At 50.4% G+C, this 27503-nt stretch overlaps 7 non-coding genes and 3 pseudogenes across 7 annotated transcripts; 2 read left to right on the forward strand and 8 right to left on the reverse strand.

Moving 5' to 3' along the window:
- Positions 1 to 318: 318 nt before the first annotated feature.
- Positions 319 to 437, forward strand: LOC138218814 (5S ribosomal RNA; annotated as a pseudogene).
- Positions 438 to 10539: 10102 nt separating this feature from the next.
- On the forward strand, positions 10540 to 10611 carry trnae-uuc (transfer RNA glutamic acid (anticodon UUC)). The gene has a single exon. It is a non-coding gene; the product is annotated as a tRNA-Glu (tRNA).
- An 11777-nt stretch (positions 10612 to 22388) lies between these two features.
- LOC138219130 (5S ribosomal RNA) lies at positions 22389 to 22504 on the reverse strand (annotated as a pseudogene).
- Positions 22505 to 23034: 530 nt separating this feature from the next.
- LOC138217219 (5S ribosomal RNA) lies at positions 23035 to 23153 on the reverse strand. Its single transcript, XR_011180931.1, has one exon. It is a non-coding gene; the product is annotated as a 5S ribosomal RNA (ribosomal RNA).
- A 535-nt stretch (positions 23154 to 23688) lies between these two features.
- Positions 23689 to 23807, reverse strand: LOC138245087 (5S ribosomal RNA). The gene has a single exon (XR_011193702.1). It is a non-coding gene; the product is annotated as a 5S ribosomal RNA (ribosomal RNA).
- Positions 23808 to 24344: 537 nt separating this feature from the next.
- LOC138217168 (5S ribosomal RNA) lies at positions 24345 to 24463 on the reverse strand. The gene has a single exon (XR_011180880.1). It is a non-coding gene; the product is annotated as a 5S ribosomal RNA (ribosomal RNA).
- Positions 24464 to 25001: 538 nt separating this feature from the next.
- Positions 25002 to 25120, reverse strand: LOC138244509 (5S ribosomal RNA). Its single transcript, XR_011193124.1, has one exon. It is a non-coding gene; the product is annotated as a 5S ribosomal RNA (ribosomal RNA).
- Positions 25121 to 25657: 537 nt separating this feature from the next.
- On the reverse strand, positions 25658 to 25776 carry LOC138218177 (5S ribosomal RNA; annotated as a pseudogene).
- A 537-nt stretch (positions 25777 to 26313) lies between these two features.
- On the reverse strand, positions 26314 to 26432 carry LOC138244510 (5S ribosomal RNA). Its single transcript, XR_011193125.1, has one exon. It is a non-coding gene; the product is annotated as a 5S ribosomal RNA (ribosomal RNA).
- A 537-nt stretch (positions 26433 to 26969) lies between these two features.
- LOC138217628 (5S ribosomal RNA) lies at positions 26970 to 27088 on the reverse strand. The gene has a single exon (XR_011181340.1). It is a non-coding gene; the product is annotated as a 5S ribosomal RNA (ribosomal RNA).
- Positions 27089 to 27503: the final 415 nt, after the last annotated feature.

Consider the following 27503-nt stretch of genomic DNA (forward strand, 5'->3'; position numbering starts at 1 on the left):
CTGCGGAGACTTGTTCGGCTGGCGTTCGGAGAGTCGCGTTTTTCAGAATTGTATTGAGATCGTTTTCCACAGAGCTCAGATGTCAAAGCACAGCAGCAGTTCTCCACAGCGATCCTCTATAGCGCCCTTTCTCCCGCAGCTCTGTCCTCATTGGAAGGAAGCAAGAGTGAAAGGCTGAAGTGAAATAGAGCGGGACGAAGGCAGTGAAGAGAGAGAACGTGGGAAGAAGAGAAAAACGCAAGGGAAAAAAAGCAGCGTCGTAAAAGAGGTGACGGAGCTGTCCTCTCAATAAGAAGGGTGCCAGCGAGCCCTGCTCTTGGTTACGGCCACACCCCCTTGAGCACGCCTGATCTTGTCTTATCTCGGAAGCTAAACAGGGATGGGCCTGGTTAGTACTTGGATGGGAGACCGCCTGGGAATACCAGGTGCTGTAAGCTTTTAAGCGCAGGAGACGCCCTATCCCCGCTCGCTCGCTCATTCCCCTGTTCACACGTGCAGTGCGGCTTGTCCGTCTGTTTATTTGTCAGCTTTGGCGAGACACGGGTGCTTGTGTATTAGCGTGAGCGTTTTTTATTCTGATCAGGAACAGTTTTACAAGTCCGCAAAGGATCGAGGAAAGGTTTATCGCCAGCTGAAAAGAGACACAGCGCTTCGGCTGTGGAGACTTTATTAATAAGGCCCCTCAGTAGTTGAGATCTCTGTTATACCCATCTAGAAACATGCAATCAGCATGTTATTGCTGAAGCAATAGTCACAACATTATTCCACACCTGGGTGAGATGCGGGTTATGATGACAGTCATGCTTTCTACACCTTATACTGAGCTCAGAAATGGACCAAGCGGACATCTCACGAGTAGATCCCTCCGCGTATAAGAAAGGCAATTTGTCTCAGCAAAAATACCACGGATTCACATCCAAAATATGATAAAAAGGCAAAAACCCCACACTTGGAATGCAAACGTACCCTAAAAAGGAAACACGGTTTTAAAATGAACTTGATTTTCCCCTGGAGAAACCTTTTTATGGACACACATCGCATCTATTACACATGTAGAACTAAATATAAAGATAAAACTTCATATAAGAAGTCATGACATATCACACATGACGAAGTCTGGTCCAGAATAAACAGTTTACACTGACCCACCTTTATTTACCCTGGTCACTCACTTCTATTAACTGTTTAACTGGGTAACAAATTAATATTTGTTTCAATTTGGGATCTACACCTGGGAGCCCTGAAATGTTGGCCAGAGGGGAGAAGCTGATATTCAGACGTGAGAATATATTAAAAAAAGGATCTGATGTTGTTTTTCACCTGTCTAATCAAAGCTTGTTCAAAAATTATCTGATTATAGGACACACGAGTTTATAATCATACTCATTCCACTTTTTAACCCCGTATATATGCACAATATGAAACGTATATACACTAAATCTCACGTGTGACTCCCATAATATACATTTCTTTACGAAAATTAGGAACACTTACTACAATTATCAACCCCCCATGACGAGGCAATATTTCATACCTTTGTTTCTTTGTGGGTTCAATGTTCTGTCCTGTCGTTTCACACGTAATGTTTTGGTAGTTATCTCAATTTTCCTTTGCAATTATCTCCAAGATCATCATCAACTTTTTGTAAAACGCTATGCACAACTGATATTTAAAGAAAGTCCTGTACCAAAACGTCTTCGTAGGGAAAGACAACTTTTTTTTCCTTACGTTAGTCGCTACACGGTTACTCAGAAAATCCATTCACCGCCTTTAAAAAAAAAGTTTCGTTTTTTATTGTGGTTCACTGACATTTCTGTCACAATTCTGAGGGACCCCATATAAAATTCACTTGCCGGTATAAAGACGCCGGCGAGGATAAGACAGGTATCGAGCCACCTGCGTATCTAGCGGACGTTTAAAATAAAAAAATGGCGTGTAATGTTGCGAAGGGCTACTGTTTTTTTTTAATAGTTTGTCGATTGTAAGGGACGTGGGCCGCGACAGAAATACTGGACGGGGTGGGAAAAGGTTTATTGATGGTTTATTGTACCGCAACGGTCACAATTGACTCACCAGCAAAGATGGCACCGAGGCCACATCGACTCCCTCGCGCCCTGCCTCGCACCGAAGCTCGAGCTGCGGAGCGCGACGCCAAACCGCCGGTCCACGGGCGCGGGCGCCGGACATAGACGTCATAAACCCTTCCGAGGCGCAGGAATTATAGATCACTGTAGTTTCTTCTGGACCCGGGTTAGGGACAGTGTGCCCTCCGTGAGAGTCTTCTGAGGAAGCCAGTGTCTCATGGGTGTCCAGGCTTGGTACCATCTGTCCATCACAGGACACACACACACTCACTCACACACCCTGGACAGGACACCAGTCACTCACAGGACACACACACACACTCACACTCACACACACTCACACACACACACCCTGAACAGGACACCAGTCCCTCACAGGACACACACACACAACCTGGATAGGACACCAGTCCCTCACAGGACACTCAGACACACACTCACACACCCTGGACAGGAACCAGTCACTCACAGGACACACACACACACACATACACACACACACACTCACACTCACACTCACACACACACACACACACACTCACACACACACACACACACACACACACACTCACACACTCACACACCCTGAACAGGACACCAGTCCCTCACAGGACACACACACACAACCTGGATAGGACACCAGTCCCTCACAGGACACTCAGACACACACTCACACACCCTGGACAGGAACCAGTCCATCACATGACAAACACACACTCACTCACACACCCTGGACAGGACAGCACTCCATCACAGGACACACACACACCAGGGCCAGTTTTCCCAGAAGCCAATTAGCCCAAAAGCCTGGGTGAGCTCCTCCAGTCAGTACAGGGGGCTCTACTGTACACAGAGGGTGGCAGGGGTGTGGAACAACTCCTTTGTTCGGGGCCTTGGGGCATTCGTGTTGTGAAAGGCGCTATATAAAAAAAACTGAATTGAAATTGAATCTTACAGGTTTGGGTTTTTCGGAGATCTTGTCAGAGATCTTGTCTGACGTGCCATTTCAAAAACGTAACGACACTCCTCACGTCCGAGCGCCGCCGGTCTGTGACGTAACGTATGCTTACACAACCATGACGGTTTCATCATGGACAGCACGAAAGCCCGAAAAGTGGTTGACGTTTTAATTTGGCAATGCCACGATGGATCCCAGTTTTTCTTTTTATTTTGGGGGCCAAAGACGACAAAAAAGGAAACGTCTGGAGGTGGATCGATGGTCATCTCTGCGGTTGTTCTGATGTTCTGGAAAAAACAAAACAAAAAAAAACGGCTCGCTTGCCCGGTCGTGTAGTGTTTCCACACCCCACGCAAATCAACTTCTCTTCGCCCCTGGGGGCTCGTCGCCCGCCGCACCCCTCTCACGTGATAGGGGCTTCCCCCGGCTGTGACGTACTTACCCTACCCCATTTTCCGCCAACGTCATACCGAAGGTCGCGCTTCGGGCCGCGGCGATGTTGACGGACTGTCTTGTAGCGTGAGAAGGGTTTAAATTTCGACTTAAGGAGTTGGCCATCGTTATATTTCGCGAGGTATCATACGGGGGGGAAAAGAACATTTATATTTATCAACCTACTAGTAATACTGGGTGGATGTCACGTTCCCCAAAGTTCAGTGCCTCTCTCTAATAAAGTAGAAACGCGACATTAAACTCTGTTCGAAACGGGAGAAATCACCAGGACACTATACAACTGACGTCCAGAAAAAAAAGAAAAAAAGAACTCCTATTCCCGTTTGTAATGACCCCGTCGTGTTTTTCCCGGTGTACGCTTATCTTTCGGAGACCGTTTCTCTCTGGTGTTGTTGTGCTGTTGGAATAAATGCCGAGGTGACCCTTCTGTGTGGAGTCTGCGTGTTCTCTCCAGCGGGTCGTTTCCTCCACCGCAGGGGCTGGTCTCCCAATCGTCACAGAAGTGTGTGTCGTTTTGGGTGGTGGTGGGGGGGTGCATCGGGGATACTGCGCCCCGAGGGGGTGACCTCTCACCTTACTCCGGACGATGGGAGAAGACCTGTACCTTCACGAGTCCAGGTTGTGAAAACTTCTTCTGGCAGTTCAAAACGTTTCGAAGGGACTACAGCGCTACCCTGTTTTCCATTTCTATCGTGTATTATTATACAGTCATAAGTATCTGTACTGATCACAGAGTCCCCCTCTCACTGCCAGGACTGAAGCCCAGTGCAGCACGAATAATAATAATAATTAATAAGTCTGGACCCTCCACTCAGAGCTCCTCCCAGGTCAGGGAGATCCCCTCCAGTCCCCCCAGTGTGCAGCCTCCACCTGGATGATGCTCCAGTCCGCTCAGCACACAGCAGCTCTCAGTGGGGAGGAGAGCAGAGGAATGGAGCCAGTTCAGAGAGGGGGGTGATACGGAGGCCATGATGGGTCAAGACTAGGGGGGGAATCAGGCCAGGACACTGGGATAACACCCCTACTCTTCTCCAGAAACACCCCGGGATTGTTAACAAGCACAGAGAGTCAGGACCTCGGTTTTACGTCTCATCCGAAGGACGGCGCCTGTTTACAGTCCAGTGTCCCCCGTCACTATACTGGGGCATCAGGACCCACACAGTCTGCAGGGTGAGAGCGCCCCCTGCTGGCCCTACTCACACCTCTCCCAGCAGCAGCCTTGGGGGGGGGGGGGGGGGAAAAAACCAAAAGCTAAACAGATTTTTTTAAAAAAATGTTTATTGATGCTTAACAAAAGGTCATCAGTCCAGTCTGGGGCCCCTCAGCTTCAGTCCAGACCAGTCTGGGGCCCCTCAGCTTCAGTCCAGTCTGGGGCCCCTCAGCATCGGTCCAGCACAGTCTGGGGTCCCTCAGCTTCGGTCCAGTCTGGAGTCCCTCAGCTTCGGTCCAGCACAGACTGGGGTCCCTCAGCTTCGGTCCAGTCTGGGGTCCCTCAGCTTCGGTCCAGACTGGGGTCCCTAAGCTTCAGTCCAGTCCAGTCTGGTGTCCCTCAGCTCCAGTGCTGTCCAGTCTGGGGTCCCTCAGCTTCGGTCCAGCACAGTCTGGGGTCCCTCAGCTTCGGTCCAGCATAGACTGGGGTCCCTCAGCTTCGGTCCAGCACAGTCTGGGGTCCCTCAGCTTCAGTCCAGACTGGGGTCCCTCAGCTTCGGTCCAGCACAGTCTGGTGTCCCTCAGCTCCTGTCCAGTCCAGTCTGGGGTCCCTCAGCTTCGGTCCAGCACAGTCTGGGGTCCCTCAGCTTCGGTCCAGTCCAATTCAGTCCAGTCCAGTCCAGTCCAGATCTTAGCAGGCACAGAACCAGGAAAGGAACCTGGAAAGAATATTGTTATTGCAGGTGTGAGGGACACAGACACAGACGTCACCATGACATCAAACAGCAAGAGGAGACTTCTCCTTGAATCACAGACACGACCGGGCGGCGCCCCCCTGTCTGCTCACCTGCACCTTCTCTTCCTCTTCTTGTCCTTCCCGGCAGCCTGCTCCTCCTCTCCCTCGCTCTTCCTCTCCTGACCCACGGTCTCCGCCGCCTCCATCGGCTCGTCCTGATCATCTGTCTCCACCGACACGCAGCTCAGGGAGTTTAAAAAGACGCACCAGCGCTTCTGAAGCAGAGACAGGAGAGTCACGTTAAGAGTCGGACTGGACACTCCAGTACATGAACACTGCACTGGGAGAGAGGGGTTGATACAGACACACTGACTGGACACTCCAGGACATGAACACTGCACTGAGAGAGAGAGGGGTTCATACACACACACTGACTGGACACTCCAGTACATGAACACTGCACTGAGAGAGAGAGGGGTTCATACAGACACACTGACTGGACACTGGACAGGAGTAAAGAGAGGATCAGAGCATTACCCACCTTCTTTTTCTTCTGTCTCACAGGAGGTGGTGATTGGACCTCCTCCAGTTGGAGTCCGAGGAGGGAGAGAGGGGGCAGGAGAGGGACAGCACAGGGAGAGAAAGAGAGAGACAGGTGAGTCAAGTGTCCCAAGAGTACAGAGACTCTGCTGAGATCACACTCGCAGTGAGTGACACCGACACTAACCAGCCTCAGGACAGCACTGCTAGAGCACCACAACCCAGACTCAACCACATCACAGCACAGATCAAATAGCAATATCTCACACATTGGGACACACACACACAAACACAACATAAACTGGAATGCTACAGAACCTTAAACAGACAATACACACTAGCTGAATATTTGACCAAAATAAAAAATAACAAACAGAAACAGACCCTGACGAAGTACAGGCTCAGTGACCACAACTTGGCCATAGAAACTGGGCGACACAGGCAGACCTGGCTGCCCAGAGAGGACAGGCTGTGCTCCCACTGCCAGCGGGGAGAAATAGAGACAGAGGTGCACTTCCTACTGCACTGTGACAGATACTCTAGGATTAGAGAAACATTCTTCCCGAAATTCAGAAATCTAATCCCAGAGTTCCCACACCTGCCAGAATCACAACGGGTCCCAATCCTACTGGGAGAGGGAGGAGGGAACTCAGTTGATCTGGCAGCCCAGTATGTGATCTCCTGTCACAGCCTGAGGAACAGTGAGTCTGTCTCCCAATAATGCTCCAGCCGCCTACAGTATATGTCAATATTTTATAATACGTCTTTGTTGTAAATGTCTGTAACATGTCTGCTTTACGCAGAGAGTGGCGGGGGTTGGATGTCAAGGCCTGACGATACCGCATTACGCAGAGAGTGGAGGGGTGGGATGTCAGGGCCTGTCGACACTGCTTTATGCAGAGAATGGAGGAGTGGGTGTCAGGGCCATATGACACTTCTTTATTCAGAGAGTGGAGGGGGTGGGATGTCAGGGCTAGATGACACTGCTTTACACAGAGAGTGGAGAGGTGGGTGTCAAGGCTATACGACAGTGCTTTCCGCAGAGAGTGATGGGGCTAGGATGTCAGGGCCATATGACAGTGCTTTACACAGAGAGTGGTGGGGGTGGGATGTCAGGGCTTGACAACACTGCTTTATGCAGAGAGTGGAGGGGTGGGATGTCAGGGCTATATGACAGTGCTTTCGGCAGAGAGTGGTGGGGGTGTGATGTCAGGGCCATACGACACTTCTTTACGCAGGGAGTGGCAGGGGTGGGATGTCAGGCCTGACGATACTTATTTACGCAGAGAGTGGCAGGGGTGGGATGTCAGGGCCTGAAGATACTGCTTTTCTCAGAGAGCGGAGGAGGTGGGATACGACCTCTCAGTGGGGCCAGCAGGGGGCACTCACCCTGCGGTCTGTGTGGGTCTTAATGCCCCAGTGTAGAGACGGGGGACACAATCTGGCCCACCAGCGACGAGCAGGTTACCAGATCTAGACAAAGGGAGCAACTCTTAGTCGTATGAGCTTAGTCACACATCGCAGCGATTAAAAAAACAAAACAAACATATTATGTCTGTTACTAACGACTTTTTTTTCCTACATTGAAAGTCACTTTCCCGGGTGATTTTCTAGCACGACTGGGGCTCTTCATTTCTCCTCTGTGTCTCATTGCGGGCGGATTTGAAACAGACCACAGAAGGTGGTCACACACTATCTTATTATTTAGAGACAGGCTCACTGTCTGTATCTCAGGCTGGGACAGTAAATCACACTGTATTATTATTATTAATATTATTGAGAGTCTGGCTCACTGTTCCCCAGGCTGGGACAGGAGATCACATACTGTATTATTATTGATTGACAGGCTCACTGTTCCTCACGCTGGGACAGGAGATCACACACTGTATTATTATTGAGAGACAGGCTCACTGTCTGTTCCTCACACTGGGACAGAGGATCCCACACTGTATTATTATTATTGAGAGACAGGCTTACTCTCTGTTCCTCAAGCTGAGACAGAGGATCACACACTGTATTATTATTATAGAGAGACAGGCTCACTGTTCCTCAGAGTTGGACAGGAGATCCCACACTGAATTATTATTATTGAGAGACAGGCTCACTGTCTGTTCCTCAGGCTGGGACAGAGGATCACACACTGTATTATTATTATAGAGAGACAGGCTCACTGTATGTTCCCCAGGCTGGGTCAGGAGATCACACAGTATTATTATAATTATTGAGAGACAGTCTCACTGTCTGTTCCTCAGTCTGGGACAGGAGATTACACACTGTATTATTATTATTGAGAGACAGGCTCACTGTCTGTTCCCCAGGCTGGGACAGGAGATAACACTGTATTATTATTGAGAGACAAACTCACTGTCTGTTCCTCAGGCTGGGACAGTAGGTCACAATGTATTATTATTATTGAGAGTCTGGCTCACTGTTCCCCAGGCTGGGACAGGAGATCCCACACTGTATTATTATTATTTAGAGACAGACTCACTGTCTTTTCCTCGGTCTGGGACAGATGGTCACACACTGTATTATTATTGAGACAGGCTCACTGTCTGTTCCTCAGGCTGGGACAGGAGATCACACACTGTATTATTATTATTGAGAGAGAGGCTTACTCTCTGTTCCTCAGGGGGAGACAGGAATTCACACTGTATTATTATTATTGAGAGACAGACTCACTATCTTTTCCTCAGTCTGGGACAGTTGGTCACATACTGTATTATTATTATTGAGAGACAGTCTCACTGTTCCTCATGCTGGGACAGTAGATCACACTGTATTATTATTACTGAGAGTCTGGCTCACTGTTCCCCTGGCTGGGACAGGAGATCACACACTGTATTATTATTATTGAGAGACAGGCTTACTCTCTGTTCCACAGGCTGAGACAGGACATCACATATTGTATTATTATTATTGATTGACAGGCTCACTGTTCCTCAGGCTGGGACAGGAGATAACACACTGTATTATTATTACTGAGAGACGGGCTCACTGTCTGTTCCTCTGGCTGGGACAGGGGATCACACACTGTATTATTTTTATTGAGAGACAGGCTCACTGTCTGTTCATCAGGCTGGGACAGAGGATCACACACTGTATTATTATTGAGAGACAGGCTCACTCTCTGTTCTTCAGGCTGGGACAGGAGATCACACACTGTATTATTATTATTGACAGATAGGCTGACTGTCTGTTCCTCAGAATGGGACAGGAGATCACACATTGTATTACTATTATTGACAGATAGGCTCACTGTGTCTTCGCTTGGGCTTGAACAGGAGATCACACACTGGATTATTATTATTGAGAGACAGGCTCACTGTCTTTTCCTCAGGCTGGGACAGGAGGACATACACTGTATTATTATTATTGAGAGACAGTCTCACTGTCTGTTCCTCAGGCTGGAGCAGGAGATCACATACTGTAATATTATTATTGATTGACAGGCACACTGTTCCTCAGGCTGGGACAGGAGATTGCACCCTGTATTATTATTATTGACAGATAGGCACACTGTGTCGTCGTTTGGGCTGGGACAGGAGATCACACACTGTATTATTATTACTGAGAGAGAGGCTCACTGTCTGTTCCTCAGGCTGGGACAGGAGATCACACACTGTATTATTAGTATTGAGAGACAGGCTCTCTGTCTGTTCCTCAGGCTGGGACAAGAGATCACACACTGTATTATTATTATTGTGAAACAGGCTCACTGTTCCCCAGGCTGGGACAGGAGATCCCACACTATATTATTATTATTATTATTATTATTGAGAGACATGCTCACTGTTTGTTCCTCAGACTGGGACAGGACATCCCACACTGTATTACTATTATTGACAGATAGGCTCACTGTGTCTTCGCTTGGGCTTGAACAGGAGATCACACACTGGACGCGGAGCCGATCATTTGCAATTGGGCTGTGCCGACAGACCAGGACGAGCTCTGTCGGCTCAAAAGCAGCGCAGGACCTGCAAGAACAACAGAAAGATTAGCATCCAGCGGGGGCTTCTTAGTGAGCCCAAGATCTCATCAAGAATCGGCTCCAGCAACAGGGCTGGGCGCATTGTTCCATTCTCCGACCACTCTCGGTGTAAACAAGTCCCTCCTGGTCTCTGCTTGAATTGCACTTTCCTGCGTTTGCTTTGGTGTAACTGGCTTCCCCTGCATGGGCGAATGTGTAGAAGATCCTTAGTAAGTCATTGAAGAAAACCGAGAAGAGGTCGGAGTGGCCTCTGTCGTTCATCAACAATCCAGTCAGGCAGTACTCCTCTGTAAAGCGCCGCTCGTTCACATCGATTGGCTTTTTTTTGCCTTCATTCGTACAAGTAGTAAAAGCAGACGCCCCTATTCTGCCGTGACTCGGTTGCGGCTACAACGCAAAGTACTGACCACTATACGATCACGGCGAGTTACCGAGACACACGTGGCAGGGAGGAAAAGGCTGTGCTCTCTTCGTGTGACATAATTCGGAAAAGTCCTGACGTTGCATTTCAACTGAGCCCCAGTATACATCGACCCTTCGACACTCTGAGTGACAACTCTCTTGCGTGTTTTCTCATATTTATGTAGTTTGCTTGCATGATGCCCGGAACAGGGTGGGTTGTGTGTGCTCCCATATGGTCTAGCGGTTAGGATTCCTGGTTTTCACCCAGGCGGCCCGGGTTCGACTCCCGGTATGGGAACGTGTCCATTTTGCCTCCTGCTTTCCAAAAGATCAGGACCGTGTACGAAAGAGCCGCATTAAAACTACTCGAACGTGCAAAACGTGCGAGAAGAGGGGGCGCTTGTTTCCAACCGAAACTTCTCGCGTGTGAGACGAGCTGATCATCGCTGTGGGAGGGTTACTCTGGTAGACAGGGCTGACCTTCGGCAATAGGATTTATACTCTCCAAGATGATATTTGCACTTTCTGGAGAGGCGATTTTCTCCACTTCAGTAGCCCGATTTCGTCGATTGCGTGGAGAGGGCTGTAGAATGTGGCGCCGCCTTTCCTGCTCCGTCCATGACAGGCGTGCTGGTCTCTGGAGAGAGAGCACGGTCCATCAGCGCACTCCAATAAAGGCACTGGAACCAGCTGAATCGCATTGGCGAAGCTCAGCACTGGGCCGCTGGGCACAGTTTACCATCGTTTCCGTAGGTTAGTGGTTATCATGTTCGCCTCCCACGCGAAAAGTCCCCTGTTCGAAACCAGGTGGAAACAGACTTCTTTTGTCACCACGCTGTGATCGAACAGACCCACTCACCTCTTAGTGTGGCGGGATCTGCACAGTGCAGGTCGCAGCGCATCCTGCTTTCACTTCAATGCGCGTCCTGATGTACCCCGGTCTCCCGCGTGACAGGTGGGGACAGGTGACAGGTCCTATACTAACGAGGAAGACATCGCTCTCTCCGACCCCCAGCATCGTGTCCCAACCCACCGTGCTGGAAGCCGACGCGTGCTGTGATTCCTTTACGGAGCAGAAATGACAACCGAGGAGCCGAGAGATCATTTCAGCATTTCGCGTCTGAACGGAAAACACAAACGACCAACTCGGAATGACTTGCCTTTGACGCTTTTCAAAGCGTTCTTTGTGCACGATGACTGCGCCGCCTAGCAGATACAAATGGGTTGTACAACTTTGAACTAGCAAATGGAAGAGGGCTGAAGTAAGAGACAAGATGTAAAAAGGGTTAACTTAAGTCAATTCTGCCTGAAAATTAGACTTCTAAGCAACAGGGGTTTATGGCAGGAAAGGGGGTTAACTGATAAGGATTCCAGATGCGAGGGGGCATAATCTTAAACTGACCATTTGGCCAGGGTCTCTTAACTGGCCAAATACCATGACCCCCCCCTTACCATAACACCGAATGATGTCTGAAGCAGCAAGGAAGGACTATATAACCTGAAAGTTTGTACCGGCACATCGAAGAATACTTCGGTTTTGTTGTTTCTTGCGGGAAAAAAGTCCCGACTCTCTCTGATCGATTGGGAAATCTCTGCTCCCTGCGAGAATCGCCTGAGATGACGGAGTAAACGTGAGTTCCTGAATTCCTCTGGCCCGGGGAAGACACCGGTGTATGTAATGGGTGGTTTGCTGTAAGCCCAGAATTTGGTCTGGCAGGCAGTCCGCGGTATTGTGTACAGGCGTTCGAAGCTGGTGTAGGCATCCCACACTGACAGATGAAGAAACTGAGTCTCTTTAGTCTGAAGGGAGTGTCTCACACTGACAGGCCGGAGGAACTGAGTCTCTTTAGTCTGAAGGGAGTGTCTCACACTGACAGATTGAAGAAACTGAGTCTCTTTAGTCTGAAGGGAGTGTCTCACACTGACAGGCCGGAGGAACTGAGTCTCTTTAGTCTGAAGGGAGTGTCTCACACTGACAGATTGAAGAAACTGAGTCTCTTTAGTCTGAAAGGAGTGAACCCAGGTGCCCTGTGCTGAGCCAGGATCAGGGTGGAGTGGCGATTGCCATGATCCGGCGAGCACAAAGCTTCATCAGCTGCCCTTTGCCACAGGAGGTAAGAGGATGTCCAGTGATGACGGGCTTCCCTGTCCGTCGTGGCAGTGAACAGGTCCTGGTTACAGGATCTCTAAAAAAGGAAATAAAGACTGAAATCAGATCCGACCCACCATGCTGCCATGGCAACGGTGCACTGCCCAGTGAAAGTGGCAGCCTGTCCCTGGACTGTGGGTGGAAACTGGAGCACCTGGAGGAAACCCCCACAGACCAGGGAGAGAACATGCAAACTCCACACAGACAGCACCCACAGCCCAGGTCCAGCACTGTGAAGCATGCCCGACGATGCGGAAGGGCTTTTACAAATGAGTGTGTAACTCACACTGGTGCCCAGGATGGCCTGCTACCGGATCGCAACCTAATTTTCTTAATGCAGTTTGTTCGAAGCGGTTTGCAGGAGCTGGAGGTGAGGACTGAGCTGGGGTCCAGGGTGCGAGAGTGACTGCTGATGTCGTGTGTGTGTGTGTGTGTGTGTGTGTGTGTGTGTGTGTCTGGATCATTGTGAGCGCCGTCAGGTTTGTGTATTTGTTTAAACAAGAGGACGTGTCTGTGCGGGTCTGACTCTGTGTGAAGGTGCATCTCTAACTGTGTGCGCGCTGGCCTGTCTATCTCTCTACACTGCATGAGGGGCTAAATCTGCCTCCGAGAACCCAACTTTTCAGAAGAAAAATCTATGAAAAGGCACGGCCTGGCCCTCTTCTCTTGCTCTCGACGTACAACACACTGGGGGATGAAGCTGGTGTCTTCAGCTGTAACCCTAGCTATTTATGCAAACAGCTCTTTTATGAAAAGCAGCTCTAGGCCTAGACAGGAGGAACAGATAAAACAAATCTTGGATTTATGGCTTATTCAAAGCAGACTGAGCGCTGCTATACTGTATGTAGGAGCCAGAGATGAAGAATGAGCTATTTAAGGAAATCAGGAGAGTGAGAGAGGGAGTGTGTGTTTTTCCTCCCAAAAGAGAAGGCTTGTGGTTCATTTGCTTTTCTGCACAGGCTGCCAACGTGAGTACGTGTTGGGTTCTTGGTTTGAATGCTCGAGTTGTCAGGCTGGCGTTTTTTGTTCCTGTTGGAGCCCATAATTGTGAACAAGGCGCTTGAGGACGTCTCTGTGCGGGTGTGCATTTGTAATGACGTGTGTGTGCCTCTCTGTTTCAGTATAAACAATGCATTTAAGAAATTCAGCCTTTTCATGTTCCTAATATTCTTTCCTTCTCGACAATAATAACTAAGGTGGCTGCTGGAAGAGGTGTTAATGGGGCCAGCAGGGGGTGCTCACCCTGCGGTCTGTGTGGGTCCTAATGCCCCAGTATAGTGATGGGGACACTGGACTGTAAACTGGCGCCGTCCTTCGGATGAGACGTAAAACCGAGGTCCTGACTCTCTGTGGTCATTAAAAATCCCAGGGTGTTTCTCGAAAAGAGTAGGGGTTTTACCCCAGTGTCCAGGCCAAATTTCCCATTGACCCTTACCAATCATGGCCTCCTAATAACCCCCATTTATGAATTGGCTTCATTACTCTGCTCTCCTCCCCACTGATAGCTGGTGTGTGGGGAGCGTTCTGGCGCACTATGGCTGCCGTCGCATCATCCAGGTGGATGCTGCACATTGGTGGTGGTGGAGGGGAGTCCCCATGTCCTGCAAAGCGTTTTGAGTGGAGTGTCCAGAAAAGCACTATATAAGTGTAAGCAATTATTATTCATTATAATGTAATAAGTCCATTATTTCTCACCCCTCCATTGCAAGGCATACACAACACAAACACCAGGAACAATTTTCTCAGAAGCCAGTTAACCTCCCAGAAGAAATAAAAGGTGTTAAAAGTAAGTATCTCCTTTAGGTGAGGACAGACTGGATCAAACAAAAACAACATTTGAAGTGAATTGCAAATGTATTGAGTTGTGATGCAACTGTAACTTGAACCTAACATGACTGGGGCGTGCATTTTTGAAATTGCATTTTCACAGCTGAAATACAAAATGAAGCTGATCGCAGTCCAAACTCAAGGTATTGTTGTAAAACTAAATATTCAACATGTTTCTACCTGTCCCTTTTCAGCTCACTCAGAAGTCCACAGCCTGCAGCCTGGTGCCTCTCTGTCTCCCCCCTCCACACTGCTGGTCCAGTGGAGGTGCTGTTTGATCCTGCACGATCTGTCCAGAATCGTATAGTCTTACTGAGCAGCGCAGGGCTCCCTGGCCCCAGGTACGAACAGTGAGTGTCAGTGCAGAACAGCTCTCTGACACTCCGCTCCCTCACTCCAGCTGATCAGGGCAACTACACAGTGAGGGACCTTAATGGAAGCAGTATCAGCACTGTGATCGTCACTGTGGGTGGTGAGCAGGTCTACAGTAGGATCACTAGAGGGCTCTATATTCTTGACAGAGTGTGTTCTTATATCATCCTCTGTCCTGATTGTCTTTCAGCTCACAGAGACAATGTCACCCTGCAGCCTGAAGCCTCTCTGTCTGTCCCTCTGTTCACTGGAGAGCCAGTGGAGGTGCTGTTTGATCCTGCAGGAGGTGGAAACTGGACCTCAGTGTGTTCTGTCCAGAACAGCACAGCCAGCTGTGTCCCCCAGTACAGTTTTTATTTTATTTTTGATGATTAGCCATATGTTGATTACAATATTGTACATAATGTATAATTTGAACTCGATATTTTTCAGGAGTGAATGATTGTATATTTTCAGAATAAATTTCGAAACCAATTATTGTCCCTCGATCTGTCTCTCTCTCGTCCTGCTGTCTGTCTGTCCCTGCCTCTCTGTCTCTCTCTCTTTCAGCCCCGTCTGTCAGTCTGTCTGTCCTTCTCTCTCCTTCCTCTCTCTCTCTCCTTCCGCTCTCTCTCTCGGTTTGTTTGTCCCTCAATCTCAATCTTTCTTTTTGCCTGCTGTCTTTCTGTGCCTTCATCTTTGTGTCTCTCTCTCCTTCCTTTCTGTCTGTCTCTCTGTCTGTCCTGCGTTGTCCCAGCTGGGCCTGTCTCCCCGGCTCTCTGCCTTCAGCTCTGTTCGCCGATGTCCCACCAGCCCGTCTCTCTCTCAGCCTGTCTCTTGACTTGCAGGAGGAAGAGGAGGTGGAGACAGCTCCTCCGGCAGGAGAGAGGAAGAAGGTCAGTGCTGGTCCCACCCTGCCTCCTGTCCTGTCTGTGGTGGAGTTTCGCCATCTTGTCTGTCTTGTCAGCCCTGTCTGTCAGTGTCTCTCCCCTCCTCCTCTCTGTGCTGTGGTGTCCAGTCAGTGTGTCTCTCTCCTCCTCCTCTCTGTCCTGTGGTGTCCAGGCAGTGTGTCTCTCTCCTCCTCCTCTTCTCTGTCCTATGGTGTACAGTGGGTCAGTATTAGTGGGCTACACCCAGGCTCACTCACTGCGAGTGTGATCTCAGCAGAGTCTCTGTACTCTTGGGACACTTGACTCACCTGTCTCTCTCTTTCTCTCCCTGTGCTGTCCCTCTCCTGCCCCCTCTCTCCCTCCTCGGACTCCAGCTGGAGGAGGTCCAATCACCACCTCCTGTGAGACAGAAGAAAAAGAAGGTGGGTAATGCTCTGATCCTCTCTTTACTCCTGTCCAGTGTCCAGTCAGTGTGTGTGTATGAACCCCTCTCTCTCTCAGTGCAGTGTTCATGTACTGGAGTGTCCAGTCAGTGTGTGTGTATGAACCCCTCTCTCTCTCAGTGCAGTGTTCATGTCCTGGAGTGTCCAGTCCGACTCTTAACGTGACTCTCCTGTCTCTGCTTCAGAAGTGCTGGTGCGTCTTTTTAAAGTCCCTGAGCTGCATGTCGGTGGAGACAGATGATAAGGACGAGCCGATGGAGGCGGCGGAGACCGTGTGTCAGGAGAGGAAGAGCGAGGGAGAGGAGGAGCAGGCTGCCGGGAAGGACAAGAAGAAGAAGAGGAGGTGCAGGTGAGCAGACAGGGGGACGCCGCCCGGTCGTGTCTGTGATTCAAGGAGGAGTCTCCTCTTGCTGTTTGATGTCATGGTGATGTCCGTGTCTGTGTCCCTCACACTTGCAATAACAATATTCTTTCCAGGTTCCTTTCCTGGTTCTGTGCCAGCTAGGATCTGAGTTGGTTGCCTTCCCCACCAAGGACTGGACTGGACTGGACTGGACTGGAGCTGAGGGACACCAGACTGGACTGGACCGAAGCTGAGGGACCCCAGACTGTGCTGGACCGAAGCTGAGGGACCCCAGACTGCACTGGACCGGAGCTGAGGGACCCCAGACTGTGCTGGACCGAAGCTTAGGGACCCCAGTCTGTGCTGGACCGAAGCTGAGGGACCCCAGTCTGTGCTGGGCCAAAGCTGAGGGACCCCAGTCTGTGCTGGACCGAAGCTGAGGGACTCCAGACTGTGCTGGACCAAAGCTGAGGGGCCCCAGACTGGACTGGACTGGAGCTGAGGGGCCCCAGGCTGTGCTGGACCGAAGCTGAGGGACCCCAGACTGGACTGGACCAAAGCTAAGGGACCCCAGACTGTGCTGGACTGAAGCTGAGGGACCCCAGTCTGGACCGAAGCTGAGAGACCCCAGTCTGTGCTGGACCGAAGCTGAGGGACCCCAGTCTGGACTGCACTGGAGCTGAGGGACCCCAGTCTGGACCGAAGCTGAGGGACCCCAGTCTGTGCTGGGCCGAAGCTGAGGGACACCAGTCTGTGCTGGGCCGAAGATGAGGGACCCCAGTCTGTGCTGGACCGAAGCTGAGGGACCCCAGACTGTGCTGGACCGAAGCTAAGGGACCCCAGACTGGGCTGCACTGGAGCTGAGGGACACCAGACTGGACTGGACTGCACTGGAGCTGAGGGGCCCCATACTGGACTGGACCAGAGCTGAGGGGCCCCAGACTGGACTGGACCGGAGCTGAGGGAGCCCAGATCCCAGTCTGGACTGAAGCTGAGAGACCCCAGTCTGGACTGAAGCTGAGGGACCCCAGACCCCAGTCTGGACTGAAGCTGAGGAACCCCAGACTGGACTGTGGAAAACTTTCACATTATCTCCACCTGAGTCCTCAGATCGTCTGCATGACCTTGTATTATTAAGTATTATTTTAAGGTCCTGTGATGATCGTAAGATGGGGGGGGGGGTGTCCCTTGACATTCATCTGTATTGTAATTTTTGTTCTTTTGTTAAGCATCATTGAAATGTTTTTTAAAAAAAGCTTTTGTTTTTTTCCCTCCCCCCCCCGAAACGAACGAACAGAGTCTGTCTTTCTCTTTCATCCCGGAGAGTTTGTGGTTGATGGATTGAGGCCGAGAGCCCTCGTTGTCGGCGTGCCACCAGTTAGCGGGGCTAAAGCAGGGGGGGCATCGTGTCCAATACTCCTTGAAACGAGACAGATTTCAAGCCACCTCCGTCTGAAGAGAAGGAAGTTGACCACGAACTCCAGGGTGTCCTAGGAAGCTCTTTAGCCATCGTTTGCCCAGCAGCCATCTCACCCTGCAGCTCCCAGCTAGCAGCCCCCTCCCCACTGGAGCCCAGCAGGTAGAAGCCTGGTCAGTACCTGGAGGGGAGACTCCTGGGAAAAACTGAGGTTGCTGCTGGGAGAGGTGTTAGTAGGGCCAGCAGGGGGCGCTCACCCTGCAGTCTGTGTGGGTCCTGATGCCCCAGTATAGTGACGGGGACACTGGACTGTAAACAAGCGCTGTCCTTCGGATGAGACGTCAAACCGAGGTCCTGACTCTCTGTGCTCATTAACAATCCCGGGGTGTTTCTGGAGAGGAGTAGGGGTGTTACCCCAGTGTCCTGGCCTGATTCCCCCCCTGGTCTTGACCCATCATGGCCTCCTTATCACCCCCCTCTCTGAACTGGCTCCATCCCTCTGCTCTCCTCCCCACTGAGAGCTGCTGTGTGCTGAGCGGACTGGAGCATCATCCAGGTAGGGGCTGCACACTGTGGGGGCTGGAGGGGATCACCCTGACCTGGGAAGAGCTCTGAGGGGAGGGTCCAGACTTATTAATTATTATTATTATTCGTGCTGCACTGGGCTTCAGTCCTGGCAGTGAGAGGGGGACTCTGTGATCAGTACAGATACTTATGACTGTATAATAATACACGATAGAAATGGAAAACAGGGTAGCGCTGTTATCTCTTCGAAACGTTTTGAACTGCCAGAAGAAGTTTTCACAACCCGGACTCGTGAAGGTACAGGTCTTCTCCCTTTGTCCGGAGTAAGGTGAGAGGTCACCCCCTCGGGGCGCAGTATCCCCGATGCACCCCCCCCACCACCCAAAACGACACACACTTCTGTGACGACTGGGAGACCCCGGTTTGACCAGCCCCTGCGGTGGAGGAAACGACCCGCTGGAGAGAACACGCAGACTCCACACAGAAGGGTCACCTCGGCATTTATTCCAACAGCAAAACAACACCAGAGAGAAACGGTCTCCGAAAGAGAAGCGCACACCGGGAAAAACACGACAGGGTCATTACAAATGGGAATAGGAGTTATTTTTTTATTTTCCGGACGTCAGTTGTATCGTGTCCTGGTGATTTCTCCCGTTTCGAACGGAGTTTAATGTCGCGTTTCTACTTTATTAGAGAGAGGCACTGAACTTTGGGGAACGTGACATCCACCCAGTATTACTAGTAGGTTGATAAATATAAATGTTCTTTTTCCCCCCGTATGATACCTCGCGAAATATAACGATGGCCAACTCCTTAAGTCAAAATTTAAACCCTTCTCACGCTACAAGACAGTCCGTCAACATCACCGCGGCCCAAAGCGCGACCTTCGGTATGACGTTGGCGGAAAAGGGGGTAGGGTAAGTACGTCACAGCCGGGGGAAGCCCCTATCACGTGAGAGGGGTGCGGCGGGCGACGAGCCCCCGGGGGCGAAGAGAAGTTGATTTGCGTGGGGTGTGGAAACACTACACGACCGGGCAAGCGAGCCATTTTTTTTTGTTTTGTTTTTTCCAGAACATCAGAACAACCGCAGAGATGACCATCGATCCACCTCCAGACATTTCCTTTTTTGTCCTCTTTGGCCTCCAAAATAAAAAAAAAACTGGGATCCATCGCCAAATTAAAACGTCAACCACTTTTCGGGCTTTCGTGCTGTCCATGATGAAACCGTCATGGTTGTGTAAGCATACGTTACGTCACAGACCGGCGGCGCTCGGACGTGAGGAGTGTCGTTACGTTTTTGAAATGGCACGTCAGACAAGATCTCTGACAAGATCTCCGAAAAACCCAAACCTGTAAGATTCAATTTCAATTCAGTTTTTTTATATAGCGCCTTTCACAACAAGAATGCCCCAAGGCCCCGAACAAAGGAGTTGTTCCACACCCCCACCACCCTCTGTGTACAGTAGAGCCCCCTGTACTGACTGGAGGAGCTCACCCAGCTGTGTCTGGAGAGAAGCCGGGGTATCGGCTTCAACCACAGGGCTGGGCGGCTTGTTCCCCACCCCCATCCCCTTCTGTGTACAGAAGAGCCTCCTGTCCTGACTCCAGTAGGAAATGTCACCTGGAGGCAAAACACCGGCTTCTTTTAACAGATCACCTCGGGAATCGGGAACAACGGAGCTGTGTGCGGCCGTCTGTACGGAGGGGTTCAGCGCGGGGGGGCTCCGGGCTCGGGTCTGGACCCGGGGGGGGGGGGGGGTGCTGTCTGTGTGGAGTCTGCATGTTCTCCCTGTGTTCTTCGGGTCCAAAGACAGGCTTTTGGGCTAATTGGCTTCTGGGAAAACTGGCCCTGGTGTGTGTGTGTCCTATGATGGAGTGCTGTCCTGTCCAGGGTGTGTGAGTGAATGTGTGTTTGTCATGTGATGGACTGGTTCCTGTCCAGGGTGTGTGAGTGTGTGTGTCTGAGTGTCCTGTGAGGGACTGGTGTCCTATCCAGGTTGTGTGTGTGTGTCCTGTGAGGGACTGGTGTCCTGTTCAGGGTGTGTGAGTGTGTGTGTGTATCCTGTGAGTGACTGGTGTCCTGTCCAGGGTGTGTGAGTGTGTGTGTCCTGTGATGGACTGGTGTCCTATCTAGGGTGTGTGTATGTCCTGTGATGGACTGGTGTCCTGTCCAGGGTGTGTGAGTGAGTGTGTGTGTGTCCTGTGATGGACTGGTGTCCTGTCCAGGGTGTGTGAGTGTGTGTGTCTGTGTGTCCTGTGATGGACAGATGGTACCAAGCCTGGACACCCATGAGACACTGGCTTCCTCAGAAGACTCTCACGGAGGGCACACTGTCCCTAACCCGGGTCCAGAAGAAACTACAGTGATCTATAATTCCTGCGCCTCGGAAGGGTTTATGACGTCTATGTCCGGCGCCCGCGCCCGTGGACTGGCGGTTTGGCGTCGCGCTCCGCAGCTCGAGCTTCGGTGCGAGGCAGGGCGGGAGGGAGCCGATGTGGCCTCGGCGCCATCTTTGCTGGTGAGTCAATTGTGACCGTTGCGGTACAACAAACCATCAATCAAGCTTTTCCCACCCCGTCCAGTATTTCTGTCGCGGCCCACGTCCCTTACAATCGACAAACTATAAAAAAAACAGTAGCCCTTCGCAACATTACACGCCATTTTTTTTATTTTAAACGTCCGCTAGATACGCAGGTGGCTCGATACCTGTCTTATCCTCGCCGGCGTCTTTATACCGGCAAGTGAATTTTATTTGGGGTCCCTCAGAATTGTGACAGAAATGTCAGTGAACCACAATAAAAAACGAAACTTTTTTTTAAAGGCGGTGAATGGATTTTTTGAGTAACCGTGTAGCGACTAACGTAAGGAAAAAAAAGTTGTCTTTCCCTACGAAGACGTTTTGGTACAGGACTTTCTTTAAATATCAGTTGTCCATAGCGTTTTACAAAAAGTTGATGATGATCTTGGAGATAATTGCAAAGGAAAATTGAGATAACTACTAAAACATTACGTGTGAAACGACAGGACAGAACTTTGAACCCACAAAGAAACAAAGGTATTAAATATTGCCTCGTCATGGGGGGTTGATAATTGTAGTAAGTGTTCCTAATTTTCGTAAAGAAATGTATATTATGGGAGTCACACGTGAGATTTAGTGTATATACGTTTCATATTGTGCATATATACGGGGTTAAAAAGTGGAATGAGTATGATTATAAACTCGTGTGTCCTATAATCAGATAATTTTTGAACAAGCTTTGATTAGACAGGTGAAAAACAACATCAGATCCTTTATTTTAATATATTCTCACGTCTGAATATCAGCTTCTCCCCTCTGGCCAACATTTCAGGGCTCCCAGGTGTAGATCCCAAATTGAAACAAATATTAATTTGTTACCCAGTTAAACAGTTAATAGAAGTGAGTGACCAGGGTAAATAAAGGTGGGTCAGTGTAAACTGTTTATTCTGGACCAGACTTCGTCATGTGTGATATGTCATGACTTCTTATATTAAGTTTTATCTTTATATTTAGTTCTACATGTGTAATAGATGCGATGTGTGTCCATAAAAAGGTTTCTCCAGGGGAAAATCAAGTTCGTTTTAAAACCGTGTTTCCTTTTTAGGGTAGGTTTGCATTCCAAGTGTGGGGTTTTTGCCTTTTTGTATTTTTGCTGAGACAAGTTGCCTTTCTTATACGCGGAGGGATCTGCTCGTGAGATGTCCGCTTGGTCCATTTCTGAGCTCAGTATAAGGTGTAGAAAGCATGACTGTCATCATAACCCGCATCTCACCCAGGTGTGGAATAATGTTGTGACTATTGCTTCAGCAATAACATGCTGATTGCATGTTTCTAGATGGGAATAACAGAGATCTCAACTACTGAGGGGCCTTATTAATAAAGTCTCCACAGCCGAAGCGCTGTGTCTCTTTTCAGCTGGCGATAAACCTTTCCTCGATCCTTTGCGGACTTGTTAAACTGTTCATGATCAGAATAAAAAACGCTCACGCTAATACACAAGCACCCGTGTCTCGCCAAAGCTGACAAATAAACAGACGGACAAGCCGCACTGCACGTGTGAACAGGGGAATGAGCGAGCGCGCGGGGATAGGGCGCCTCCTGCGCTTAAAAGCTTATAGCACCTGGTATTCCCAGGCGGTCTCCCATCCAAGTACTAACCAGGCCCATCCCTGTTTAGCTTCCGCGATCAGACAACAGGCGTGCTCAAGGGGGTGTGGCCGTAAGCGAGAGCAAGGCTCGCTGGCACCCTTCTTATTGAGAGGACAGCTCCGTCACCTCTTTTACGACGCTGCTTTTTTTGCCTTGCGTTTTTCTCTTCCCACGTTCTCTCTCTTCACTGCCTTCGTCCCCGCTCTATTTCACTTCAGCCTTTCACTCTTGCTTCCTTCCAATGAGGACGGAGCTGCGGGAGAAAGGGCGCTATAGAGGATCGCTGTGGAGAGCTGCTGCTGTGCTCTGACATCTGAGCTCTGTGGAAAACGATCTCAATACAATTCTGAAAAACGCGATTCCCCGAATGCCAGCCGAACAATTCTCCACAGCCGAAGCGCTGTGTCTCTTTTCAGCTGGCGATAAACCTTTCCTCAATCCTTTGCGGACTTGTAAAACTGTTCCTGATCAGAATAAAAAACGCTCACGCTAATAAACAATCACCCGTGTCTCGCCAAAGCTGACAAACAGACGGACAAGCCGCACTGCATGTGTGAACAGGGGAATGAACGAGGGAGCGGGGATAGGGCGCCTCCTGCGCTTAAAAGCTTACAGCACCTGGCATTCCCAGGTGGTCTCCCATCCAAGTACTAACCAGGCCCATCCCTGTTTAGCTTCCGAGATCAGACGAGATCAGGCGTGCTCAAGGGGGTGTGGCCGTAACCAAGAGCAAGGCTCGCTGGCACCCTTCTAATTGAGAGGACAGCTCCGTCACCTCTTTTACGACGCTGCTTTTTTTCCCTTGCGTTTTTCTCTTCTTCCCACGTTCTCTCTCTTCACTGCCTTCGTCCCCGCTCTATTTCACATCAGCCTTTCACTCTTGCTTCCTTCCAATGAGGACGGGGCTGTGGGAGAAAGGGGGCTATAGAGGATCGCTGTGGAGAGCTGCTGCTGTGCTTTGACATCTGAGCTCTGTGGAAAACAATCTCAATACAATTCTGAAAAACGCGACTTTCATAACGCCAGCCGAACAAGTCTCCACAGCCGAAGCGCTGTCTCTTTTCAGCTGGCGATAAACCTTTCCTCGATCCTTTGCGGACTTGTAAAACTGTTCATGATCAGAATAAAAAACGCTCACGCTAATACACAAGCACCCGTGTCTCGCCAAAGCTGACAAATAAACAGACGGACAAGCCGCACTGCACGTGTGAACAGGGGAATGAGCGAGCGAGCGGGGATAGGGCGCCTCCTGCGCTTAAAAGCTTACAGCACCTGGTATTCCCAGGCGGTCTCCCATCCAAGTACTAACCAGGCCCATCCCTGTTTAGCTTCCGAGATCAGACGAGATCAGGCGTGCTCAAGGGGGTGTGGCCGTAAACGAGAGCAAGGCTCGCTGGCACCCTTCTTATTGAGAGGACAGCTCCGTCACCTCTTTTACGACGCTGCTTTTTTTCCCTTGCGTTTTTCTCTTCTTCCCACGTTCTCTCTCTTCACTGCCTTCGTCCCCGCTCTATTTCACTTCAGCCTTTCACTCTTGCTTCCTTCCAATGAGGACGGAGCTGCGAGAGAAAGGGCGCTATAGAGGATCGCTGTGGAGAGCTGCTGCTGTGCTTTGACATCTGAGCTCTGTGGAAAACGATCTCAATACAATTCTGAAAAACGCGACTCTCCGAACGCCAGCCGAACAAGTCTCCACAGCCGAAGCGCTGTGTCTCTTTTCAGCTGGCGATAAACCTTTCCTCGATCCTTTGCGGACTTGTAAAACTGTTCCTGATCAGAATAAAAAACGCTCACGCTAATACACAAGCACCCGTGTCTCGCCAAAGCTGACAAATAAATAGACGGACAAGCCGCACTGCACGTGTGAACAGGGGAATGAGCGAGCGAGCGGGGATAGGGCGCCTCCTGCGCTTAAAAGCTTACAGCACCTGGTATTCCCAGGCGGTCTCCCATCCAAGTACTAACCAGGCTCATCCCTGTTTAGCTTCCGAGATCAGACGAGATCAGGCGTGCTCAAGGGGGTGTGGCCGTAAGCGAGAGCAAGGCTCGCTGGCACCCTTCTTATTGAGAGGACAGCTCCGTCACCTCTTTTTCGACGCTGCTTTTTTTCCCTTGCGTTTTTCTCTTCTTCCCACGTTCTCTCTCTTCACTGCCTTCGTCCCCGCTCTATTTCACTTCAGCCTTTCACTCTTGCTTCCTTCCAATGAGGACGGAGCTGCGGGAGAAAGGGCGCTATAGAGGATCGCTGTGGAGAGCTGCTGCTGTGCTTTGACATCTGAGCTCTGTGGAAAACGATCTCAATACAATTCTGAAAAACGCGACTCTCCGAACGCCAGCCGAACAAGTCTCCACAGCCGAAGCGCTGTGTCTCTTTTCAGCTGGCGATAAACCTTTCCTCGATTCTTTGCGGACTTGTTAAACTGTTCCTGATCAGAATAAAAAAACGCTCACGCTAATACACAAGCACCCGTGTCTCGCCAAAGCTGACAAATAAACAGACGGACAAGCCGCACTGCACGTGTGAACAGGGGAATGAGCGAGCGAGCGGGGATAGGGCGCCTCCTGCGCTTAAAAGCTTACAGCACCTGGTATTCCCAGGCGGTCTCCCATCCAAGTACTAACCAGGCCCATCCCTGTTTAGCTTCCGAGATCAGACGAGATCAGGCGTGCTCAAGGGGGTGTGGCCGTAAGCGAGAGCAAGGCTCGCTGGCACCCTTCTTATTGAGAGGACAGCTCCGTCACCTCTTTTACGACGCTGCTTTTTTTCTCTTGCGTTTTTCTCTTCTTCCCACGTTCTCTCTCTTCACTGCCTTCGTCCCCGCTCTATTTCACTTCAGCCTTTCACTCTTGCTTCCTTCCAATGAGGACGGAGCTGCGGGAGAAAGGGCGCTATAGAGGATCGCTGTGGAGAGCTGCTGCTGTGCTTTGACATCTGAGCTCTGTGGAAAACGATCTCAATACAATTCTGAAAAACGCGACTCCCCGAACGCCAGCCGAACAAGTCTCCACAGCCGAAGCGCTGTGTCTCTTTTCAGCTGGCGATAAACCTTTCCTCGATCCTTTGCGGACTTGTAAAACTGTTCCTGATCAGAATAAAAAACGCTCACGCTAATACACAAGCACCCGTGTCTCGCCAAAGCTGACAAATAAATAGACGGACAAGCCGCACTGCACGTGTGAACAGGGGAATGAGCGAGCGAGCGGGGATAGGGCGCCTCCTGCGCTTAAAAGCTTATAGCACCTGGTATTCCCAGGCGGTCTCCCATCCAAGTACTAACCAGGCTCATCCCTGTTTAGCTTCCGAGATCAGACGAGATCAGGCGTGCTCAAGGGGGTGTGGCCGTAAGCGAGAGCAAGGCTCGCTGGCACCCTTCTTATTGAGAGGACAGCTCCGTCACCTCTTTTTCGACGCTGCTTTTTTTCCCTTGCGTTTTTCTCTTCTTCCCACGTTCTCTCTCTTCACTGCCTTCGTCCCCGCTCTATTTCACTTCAGCCTTTCACTCTTGCTTCCTTCCAATGAGGACGGAGCTGCGGGAGAAAGGGCGCTATAGAGGATCGCTGTGGAGAGCTGCTGCTGTGCTTTGACATCTGAGCTCTGTGGAAAACGATCTCAATACAATTCTGAAAAACGCGACTCTCCGAACGCCAGCCGAACAAGTCTCCACAGCCGAAGCGCTGTGTCTCTTTTCAGCTGGCGATAAACCTTTCCTCGATTCTTTGCGGACTTGTTAAACTGTTCCTGATCAGAATAAAAAACGCTCACGCTAATACACAAGCACCCGTGTCTCGCCAAAGCTGACAAATAAACAGACGGACAAGCCGCACTGCACGTGTGAACAGGGGAATGAGCGAGCGAGCGGGGATAGGGCGCCTCCTGCGCTTAAAAGCTTACAGCACCTGGTATTCCCAGGCGGTCTCCCATCCAAGTACTAACCAGGCCCATCCCTGTTTAGCTTCCGAGATCAGACGAGATCAGGCGTGCTCAAGGGGGTGTGGCCGTAAGCGAGAGCAAGGCTCGCTGGCACCCTTCTTATTGAGAGGACAGCTCCGTCACCTCTTTTACGACGCTGCTTTTTTTCCCTTGCGTTTTTCTCTTCTTCCCACGTTCTCTCTCTTCACTGCCTTCATCCCCGGTCTATTTCACTTCAGCCTTTCACTCTTGCTTCCTTCCAATGAGGACGGAGCTGCGGGAGAAAGGGCGCTATAGAGGATCGCTGTGGAGAGCTGCTGCTGTGCTTTGACATCTGAGCTCTGTGGAAAACGATCTCAATACAATTCTGAAAAACGCGACTCTCCGAACGCCAGCCGAACAAGTCTCCACAGCCGAAGCGCTGTGTCTCTTTTCAGCTGGCGATAAACCTTTCCTCGATCCTTTGCGGACTTGTAAAACTGTTCCTGATCAGAATAAAAAACGCTCACGCTAATACACAAGCACCCGTGTCTCGCCAAAGCTGACAAATAAACAGACGGACAAGCCGCACTGCACGTGTGAACAGGGGAATGAGCGAGCGAGCGGGGATAGGGCGCCTCCTGCGCTTAAAAGCTTACAGCACTTGGCATTCCCAGGCGGTCTCCCATCCAAGTACTAACCAGGCCCATCCCTGTTTAGCTTCCGAGATCAGACGAGATCAGGCGTGCTCAAGGGGGTGTGGCCGTAAGCGAGAGCAAGGCTCGCTGGCACCCTTCTTATTGAGAGGACAGCTCCGTCACCTCTTTTACGACGCTGCTTTTTTTCCCTTGCGTTTTTCTCTTCTTCCCACGTTCTCTCTCTTCACTGCCTTCGTCCCCGCTCTATTTCACTTCAGCCTTTCACTCTTGTTTCCTTCCAATGAGGACGGAGCTGCGGGAGAAAGGGCGCTATAGAGGATCGCTGTGGAGAGCTGCTGCTGTGCTTTGACATCTGAGCTCTGTGGAAAACGATCTCAATACAATTCTGAAAAACGCGACTCTCCGAACGCCAGCCGAACAAGTCTCCACAGCCGAAGCGCTGTGTCTCTTTTCAGCTGGCGATAAACCTTTCCTCGATCCTTTGCGGACTTGTAAAACTGTTCCTGATCAGAATAAAAAACGCTCAC

This window comes from Lepisosteus oculatus, chromosome 14 (genome assembly GCF_040954835.1).
Source record: "Lepisosteus oculatus isolate fLepOcu1 chromosome 14, fLepOcu1.hap2, whole genome shotgun sequence".
Classification (NCBI taxonomy): domain Eukaryota; kingdom Metazoa; phylum Chordata; class Actinopteri; order Semionotiformes; family Lepisosteidae; genus Lepisosteus; species Lepisosteus oculatus.